Raw genomic sequence first — 9116 nt, 5'->3', positions numbered from 1 at the left:
GGTTTAGTCCTGCTTCAGATCCTGGTTTAGTCCTGGTTTAGTCCTGCTTCAGATCCTGGTTTAGTCCTGGTTTAATGCTGTTTCAGATCCTGGTTTAGTCCTGGTTTAGTCCTGCTTCAAATCCTGGTTTAGTCCTGGTTTAGTCCTGCTTCAGATCCCGGTTTAGTCCTGGTTTAGTCCTGACATTTGAAAAGAGTGACGTGGCGGTGAATGCCACCGCTCAGACCGGGCCCGTGTCACGCCACTGTGCCACGAGTCACGCCACGGGGCCCGAGTTACGCCGCCGGGGCCCGTGTTACGCCGCCGGGGCCCGTGTCACGCCGCCGGTCACGTCACTCACATGTGAACTCACGGTGAACGAACATTTTTCCGTCAATAAGAGCTTCGGATTGGAATCGTCTCGTCTGCTGCGGCTCCCGGTGTTTAATCCAACGCAGACGGAGGACGACGTACAGTGTCACAGGCTGGACTTTTATGCGCTGGTGCAGAGACTCCACCGCCAGTCGGGCTTATTGTTTCTGCACCACGTGTAAACACGCCCACACAGAGGCCTCGTGGGGCCATTATCAGATTTGGATCAGAAATAAATTGAAAAAAGTGACAATATACATTCAGAGTCAACATCTTTCTTTTTGGCGGTAGTTGTCAAAAGTGTCGAACATCAGATACTAATTGATGCTGAACTAGTGCTGAAACTGTATACTCATTTGAGCAAGTATTGATACAAAAACAAATCGTGTAAAGAGAAGAAAATATGACTTGTTCACGAGCTTTATCAGAGCACATGGAAACATGGAGAAAGTACTATTACTTTGTGTCGTATCGAGCCCATTCCTTTGTATTGAAATCTGGTGTGTTTGAAATGGTATCGTGACACTAACACTAGCAGTTACACCCACAGAAAAGTTCCACAGTGCACCTTTAAACACTCAGATCCAATGGCTCTTCTCGTCCTTTGAGTCCAGTCACGACCTCAGAAACCTCCACCAGATCCAAACCGGGTCTAGAACAGAACCAAATGCGGTTGTTAGTGGAGGTTGATGTGGTTATGTTCATTGTCGATGCTGACTGGTGTCACCGCGTCCCACAGTTTGAGAAGCACTGGCCTGTCTATCTTTTAGTGTAAAGAAAATACTATTATTATTTATTATTCTTTTATTTTTCATGTTTTAATTATTATTTTACTATGATCATGTTATTATTATTATTTTTTTCTTTTTTTATTATTTCACTATTATCTTGTTTTTATTGTTATTATAATTTTATTATTATTATTTTATTATCATTATTATTATTTTAATTTAATTTTATAATTATAATTATACAATAATTATGAAATAAAATTAAAATAATATTATTATTTATTTTATTTTTTTATTTTTGAAGTATTATTATTAGTATTATTTTATGGCCATTATAAGGCCACGTGTGAAGCGCTGCTGTGTTTAAAGTCACAGCCTTTTAGCCTTTAGCTCGTCACGCTCATGTCGTGCGGTTTTGGCGTGAGAAAGTGCAGAAGGTCACGTGACTCGCCCGCGGCTCTGGCCCGGTCCAAACTAAAAGGTCAGGTCTGGCCTCAAAAAGTGCTGCGCGGGCAATGCCAAACGTGTCCGTGCCAAGTCTAAGTCCGTCTCTTTTTTGTCTCGTTCTGATGGGACAAGCCAAACCGCCCGACATCGTCTCACAAACGCTTCATCCGCCAATTTGGTCATATTTTAGCGTGTGCTGTGGTCTTTTTAACCCAAAAAACTATGCGGTGACTCAAAAAAAAATGCTGATTATTCACTAACTGTCCAAATATAAAAAAAAAAAACACCGGAGAGGAAACACAAAGAATCATCTAGAAATGTTGTTGTTTTTCCCCATGTTTTTTTTTTTTTTTAAGTCTAATGATGTTAATGCCATTTTATTTATTTTATTTATTTTATTTATTTTATTTATTTTATTTATTTTATTTATTTTATTTATTTTATTTATTTTATTTATTTTATTTATTTTATTTGTTTTATTTATTTTTCTTTCTTTATTTCTTTATTTACAACACAGACAATGACATGATCTTTTCGTGCATTTACATTTTGTCGGTAAAAGTTTGTTTGATAAAGATCGTTATTGCGTTATCTTCATCACATTAACATGTTTATTGGAGCAGAAACTCAACCGGGCGTCGCCTGATTCATTATTCTTCTAGTATTTCTGGCACATTCCGTCTCGTCGTTGACCTGAAGACGAGATGTTTGAAGGTCGAGTCTGGTTTGGCGCCTCTTGTTTGTGTTAATGACCTGTAGATGACTCTGTTTACCATTGACTTTTCCGCTCACGACCGTCTCGTCTCGCCTCGTCTCGCCTCGTCTCGCCTCGTCTCGTCTCGCCTCGTCTCGCCTCGTCTCGTCTCGTCTCGCCTCGTCTCGTCTCGCCTCGTCTCGTCTCGCCTCGCCTCGTCTCGCCTCGTCTCGCCTCGTCTCGCCTCGTCTCGCCTCGTCTCGTCTCGTCTCGTCTCGCCTCGTCTCGCCTCGTCTCGCCTCGTCTCGTCTCGCCTCGCCTCGTCTCGCCTCGTCTCGCCTCGTCTCGCCTCGTCTCGCCTCGTCTCGCCTCGTCTCGCCTCGCCTCGTCTCGTCTCGTCTCGCCTCGTCTCGCCTCGTCTCGCCTCGTCTCGCCTCGTCTCGCCTCGTCTCGTCTCGTCTCGTCTCGCCTCGCCTCGCCTCGTCTCGCCTCGTCTCGCCTCGTCTCGTCTCGCCTCGCCTCGTCTCGTCTCGCCTCGCCTCGTCTCGCCTCGTCTCGCCTCGTCTCGTCTCGCCTCGTCTCGCCTCGTCTCGTCTCGTCTCGTCTCGCCTCGTCTCGTCTCGCCTCGTCTCGTCTCGCTCTCCGTGGACTCAGATCCTATCGTCTCTTCCAGATAACGCGCTGAATAACCGCGCGTGTTTATGAAATGCTAATGTCGCTCTTTATCTGCGCCGCGCGTCGCCGCTCGCGCTCCTCGCGTTGGGACGCGGTCGGCTGTGTCGCCCGTCACCGTAATTAATGAGAGGTTCACGCCGCTCCATCTACTGCTCCTGCTCCTTCTACTGCTCCTTCTACTGCTCCTTCTACTGCTCCTGCTCCATCTACTGCTCCATCTACTGCTCCTGCTCCTTCTACTGCTCCTTCTACTGCTCCTGCTCCATCTACTGCTCCTTCTACTGCTCCATCTACTGCTCCATCTACTGCTCCATCTACTGCTCCTGCTCCTTCTACTGCTCCATCTACTGCTCCATCTACTGCTCCTGCTCCTTCTACTGCTCCTTCTACTGCTCCTGCTCCATCTACTGCTCCATCTACTGCTCCTTCTACTGCTCCTTCTACTGCTCCATCTACTGCTCCCTCTAGTCCTGATTTAGACCTGGTTTAATCCTGAGTTAGACCTGGTTTAGTCCTGGTTTAGTCCTGGTTTAGTCCTGAGTTAGACCTGGTTTAATCCTGAGTTAGACCTGGTTTAGTCCTGGTTTAGTCCTGGTTTAGTCCTGGTTTAGTCCTGGTTTAGTCCTGGTTTAGTCCTGAGTTAGACTTTAGAGATAGATCTAGACTAAATCAGAATATGACTCATTATCTCTTTGCTCTTAATAACTCTGCATTAATTATCTTTATGTCGTTTTATCCTTCTGCTTTTCCGTCCTGACTTAGTCCCAGTTTGCTCTCTTTACGCCGCCCGAGTTTATCCCGTGTTAAGTCCCTTTCACGTTTAATCCCCTCAGACTTCAATGTCGTTTCAAACCTGCTTCTCATCAGGCTCGTTTGCGCTCGTTTGCGCTCGTTTGCGCTCGGACGCGTCGGATCAGCGGAGGGCGACGCCACTCGCCACCGAAGATAAACAATGGGCGCGTCTCGTATCTGTGATGATTAAAAAGCGTCTGAACTTGAGCGAGATAAGGACGCTCTTAACAGCCGCTCAGCGCTGCCAGATCGTGCAGCGACTGTCGTTAGAGCTAAACGTGTTCGATCCTTCGCTCGGTTTATCTGTTCGTGCTTTAGTTTTCTCTCAAGTGATTGACATATCGTGGATTTAATTTGCTTTTAATCGCATATTTTTGCGGCGTAAATGCTTCGCTAAACGAGCGATGAACGCGCCCGGCGATGGCTTATGAGTCCGTTCCGATCAAAGTGGATAAAATGGTTAAAAGATCAAACTAAATGTGATCTTTACAAACACGATCCACATTTTAATACTGTCCCCAAATATTGACTAAACCAAGTCTAAACCAGGACTAAACCAAGTCTAAACCAGGACTAAACCAAGTCTAAACCAGGACTGAACCAAGTCTAAACCACGACTAAACCAAGTCTAAACCAGGACTAAACCAAGTCTAAACCAGGTCTAAACCAGGACTGAACCAAGTCTAAACCACGACTAAACCAAGTCTAAACCAGGACTAAACCAAGTCTAAACCAGGACTAAACCAAGTCTAAACCAGGACTGAACCAAGTCTAAACCAGGACTAAACCAAGTCTAACCCAGGACTAAACCAAGTCTAAACCAGGTCTAAACCAAGTCTAAACCAGGACTGAACCAAGTCTAAACCAGGACTAAACCAAGTCTAAACCAGGACTAAACCAAGTCTAAACCAGGACTAAACCAAGTCTAACCCAGGACTAAACCAAGTCTAACTCAGGACTAAACCAAGTCTAGCCCAGGACTAAACCAAGTCTAAACCAGGACTAAACCAAGTCTAAACCAGGACTGAACCAAGTCTAAACCACGACTAAACCAAGTCTAAACCAGGACTAAACCAAGTCTAAACCAGGACTAAACCAAGTCTAAACCAGGACTGAACCAAGTCTAAACCACGACTAAACCAAGTCTAAACCAGGTCTAAACCAAGTCTAAACCACGACTGAACCAAGTCTAAACCAGGACTAGACCAAGTCTAACTCAGAACTAAACCAGGACTAAACCAAGTCTAAACCAGAACTAAAACAAGTCTAAACCAGGACTAAACCAGGACTAAACCAAGTCTAAACCAGGACTAAACTAAGTTCCTGATCAGGATTTGCGATCGACGCCGAACGTAACTCCGGCTCGTTTCTTTTTCGAGGAGGGAACAGTTAAACGGCGTTTTTAAAAGCTAGATGTCGTTATCGCGGCGGTCTCGGCTGCTCCGTCCGAGAGCGGGAAACGCCACGGCGACGCACGCGGTCAGCGACGCACGTGGTCGTCGCCGCGCTTCCTTCGCTGCTGCGTTCATGAAGTCTCCTCCGACTTCGCTCACGTCATTAACCGTGACATTTGTTATGATGAATTAGGATTTATGGAGATTACTGCGATCGTCATTTATAAAGCAGCAGACAGCGACAGAGCGGGGACATTTATCACACACACACACATGTACACACCCACACACATACTCAAACACACACACACACACACACACATGTACACACCCACACACATACTCAAACACACACACACACACACATGTACACACCCACACACATACTCAAACACACACACACATACACATGTACACACCCACACACATACTCAAACACACACACACACACACACACTTGTACACACCCACACACATACTCAAACACAAACACACACACACATGTACACACCCACACACATACTCAAACACACACACACACACACACACATGTACACACCCACACACATACTCAAACACAAACACACACACACATGTACACACCCACACACATACTCAAACACAAACACACACACACACACACACACACACACACACACACACACATGTACACACCCACACACATACTCAAACACACACACACACACACACACATGTACACACCCACACACATACTCAAACACACACACACACACACATGTACACACCCACACACATACTCAAACACACACACACACACACACACACATGTACACACCCACACACATACTCAAACACACACACACACACACATGTACACACCCACACACATACACACATGTACACACCCACACACATACTCAAACACACACACATACACACATGTACACACCCACACACATACTCAAACACACACACACACACACACACATGTACACACCCACACACATACTCAAACACACACACACACACACACACATGTACACACCCACACACATACTCAAACACACACACATACACACATGTACACACCCACACACATACTCAAACACACACACATACACACATGAACACACCCACACACATACTCAAACACAAACACACACACATACACACATGTACACACCCACACACATACTCAAACACAAACACACACACATACACACATGAACACACCCACACACATACTCAAACACAAACACACACATATACACACATGTACACACCCACACACATACTCAAACACAAACACACACATATACACACATGTACACACCCACACACATACTCAAACACAAACACACACATATACACACATGTACACACCCACACACATACTCAAACACAAACACACACACATACACACATGTACACACCCACACACATACTCAAACACACACACATACACACATGTACACACCCACACACATACTCAAACACAAACACACACACATACACACATGAACACACCCACACACATACTCAAACACAAACACACACACATACACACATGTACACACCCACACACATACTCAAACACAAACACACACACATACACACATGAACACACCCACACACATACTCAAACACAAACACACACATATACACACATGTACACACCCACACACATACTCAAACACAAACACACACATATACACACATGTACACACCCACACACATACTCAAACACAAACACACACACATACACACATGTACACACCCACACACATACTCAAACACAAACACACACACATACACACACACGCACACGTACACACACACACACACGCACACGTACACACACACACACGCGTGTCACTGCGGCAGAATGAGACGTTTCGCCGCGGCGTTTTCCATCGACGTTTCCTCGCGCCGATGTTTACATTTGTCGTCAATAAAATCCATAAACGGCTCAATTCATGTCCAACAAGACATTGTTCATTCATTAACCTTCGGCCAATCGAGCCACATGGACGTGTCCCACACTCTCACAAAGTTACTGCTGCCATTTCAAAACCGATAAAGTCCACATGAGCTGCAGGATGTTGAATAAGTCACTTCTTTACCGCAGTAAAGACACATGTCAGAGGTTTGCTAAACGCTAATCGCCGTAGGCCTTACTTTCAAATTCTCGCCCAAAATTGACGTAAACATTTTTTTTTCTTGCCAAGAACGGAAAAAAACAACAACTTTCAGCTTCTTGCCAAAATGTTTCTGGAATCGGACTTCCACGATTGGCCCCGTAAACCACATCACGCTCAAACGACAGGCCTACGCTATGATGCAGCGGTTTGAGGCAAGTTCGACACATCAACTAAAAGATGTAAGATCACGGCAGCGTCAAACGGAAGCGGTGCTAGCGCGCTGACGTCGGCAAAACGTCGTCTTTACTCACGACGGTAAAGACGCAGCGGCGGCGACAATTCGGACGTCGATTCTCTTTGTTTCGTTGAATTGCAAACGCGCCGCCATGAAACACTCTTAGATGAACACGTTTCTGAACTTGCCTGACGCCGGTGCACTATAGACGACGGTGTGACGTTCTCGTCCGAGTGAGGGAAACGCCACGGCGACGCACACGGTCTATTTGCAGTAAATGAACGACGTGTTTCACTCTGCTGCTCATGTTAAAACATCTTTTTACAATATTCCACATTTATGATGTTTTTTCTCCTTCGTTTCATTGTGTGTGGGTCGTCGCTAACACAGGTTTAAAAAGAGCAAATCATTTTTTCCGGGGCACCGGGGCCGACTAGGCGAAAAACAAGTCGCTTTGGCATTCTCCGGACCACGGCTCGGCAGCCAATCGGAGCCAAGCACACAAATTGCGTCGACCAATCAGCGCGCAGCATGCACATTTTCACTTGTAAACAGTCAACTGTAATGGCGGACTACTGTCAAATGCTTCCCGGCCCGATTTAATGATAATATTCCCTTTTTTCTAAGATTTATTAATAAAATGCCCGTCCAAAATACGGGAAGACGTGTCTCGCTCTAAAAACCTGCACATTTCACTCAAACGCTCTGAACACGATTATATTCCAGATTTGACACGACATTTTGCCCATTTGTCCCCAGTTTGAGCTCCTCCACTGTTTGCACGCCGCGAATAAAAACTATATTCGTGTTGAGGTGAAAGCGACGGATTTCTTATCAATCCGATCCGATGTGTCAAACTCTGTGCTCCGTTACCGTGACTACAGACACACCAAAGAGGAATGCGCTTTTTTGAGTTCGTTACGCTGGATCATTCCAACGCTGAGAGCATCGCTGAACACATTATTATTAAAATAGACTTATTATATATTAACAAACCAAGTCCATCTACAGTATTTGAATCCATTCACCGAGACTTGTGGGAACGTCTCGGATATTCGCAGTATTTCGAGAGTGAAGCTCGCGCAGGGCTCTGATCTGCTGTGCGTCTTTTTGTGCCTGTCACGTCTGCTTTTCCCCAGTTACAGACCGAACGCTGCTCTGAAAACTGCCTCTGTATTTTACCTCTCATTTCGCTTGTGTTGCAGACGAATACGTCTTGTATTGACTGTTATATCGTTTGTTTCGATCGGGGAGAAGGCGAGGTTACAGTTGTGGAAATGCAGAATTTGTGCTGGAACGATAAAGTGTGTAAAGGACCACGTCGCTAAATGATCTGGATTTGGAAATGTCACATTCCGATGGCAGATAATGGATACTGGATTATTATCATTGGACTGCGGTTTGCGTCGTTTATGAGCTGTTTGTGTCCAGACATTGCAGACTTTGTGTTGCAGAATCAACAGGTGAAGCACAAAAGATGATTTGTATTTGGTTCTGAAGGATATGAGGATAATCAAAGGCGAAAAGTATATTAGAAACGCTACAAATGAAAGGTTGTGATTGGCGAGTATGACTGCGAGGCCCCAGACTCGGCTCTCCAGGTTATGGAATATTACTTATATGAAAATAACTGTCAATGATTTAATTTTGTATATATTGTATTTCATTGTATTC

At 45.1% G+C, this 9116-nt stretch overlaps 1 protein-coding gene across 1 annotated transcript in view; it reads left to right on the top strand.

The window, feature by feature from the left end:
• LOC140357115 (glycine receptor subunit alphaZ1) overlaps positions 1-9116 on the top strand; it is a 161788-nt gene that overhangs the window by 31104 nt on the left and 121568 nt on the right. The gene's annotated exons all lie outside the window — the stretch shown is intronic.

Source organism: Eucyclogobius newberryi, unplaced genomic scaffold (assembly GCF_026437365.1).
Source record: "Eucyclogobius newberryi isolate DKJ021-1_F unplaced genomic scaffold, fEucNew1.0.hap1 SCAF_125, whole genome shotgun sequence".
Lineage (NCBI taxonomy): Eukaryota > Metazoa > Chordata > Actinopteri > Gobiiformes > Gobiidae > Eucyclogobius > Eucyclogobius newberryi.
Note: the sequence above shows the minus strand (reverse complement) of the source record. Positions and strands in the feature narration are given on the sequence as shown.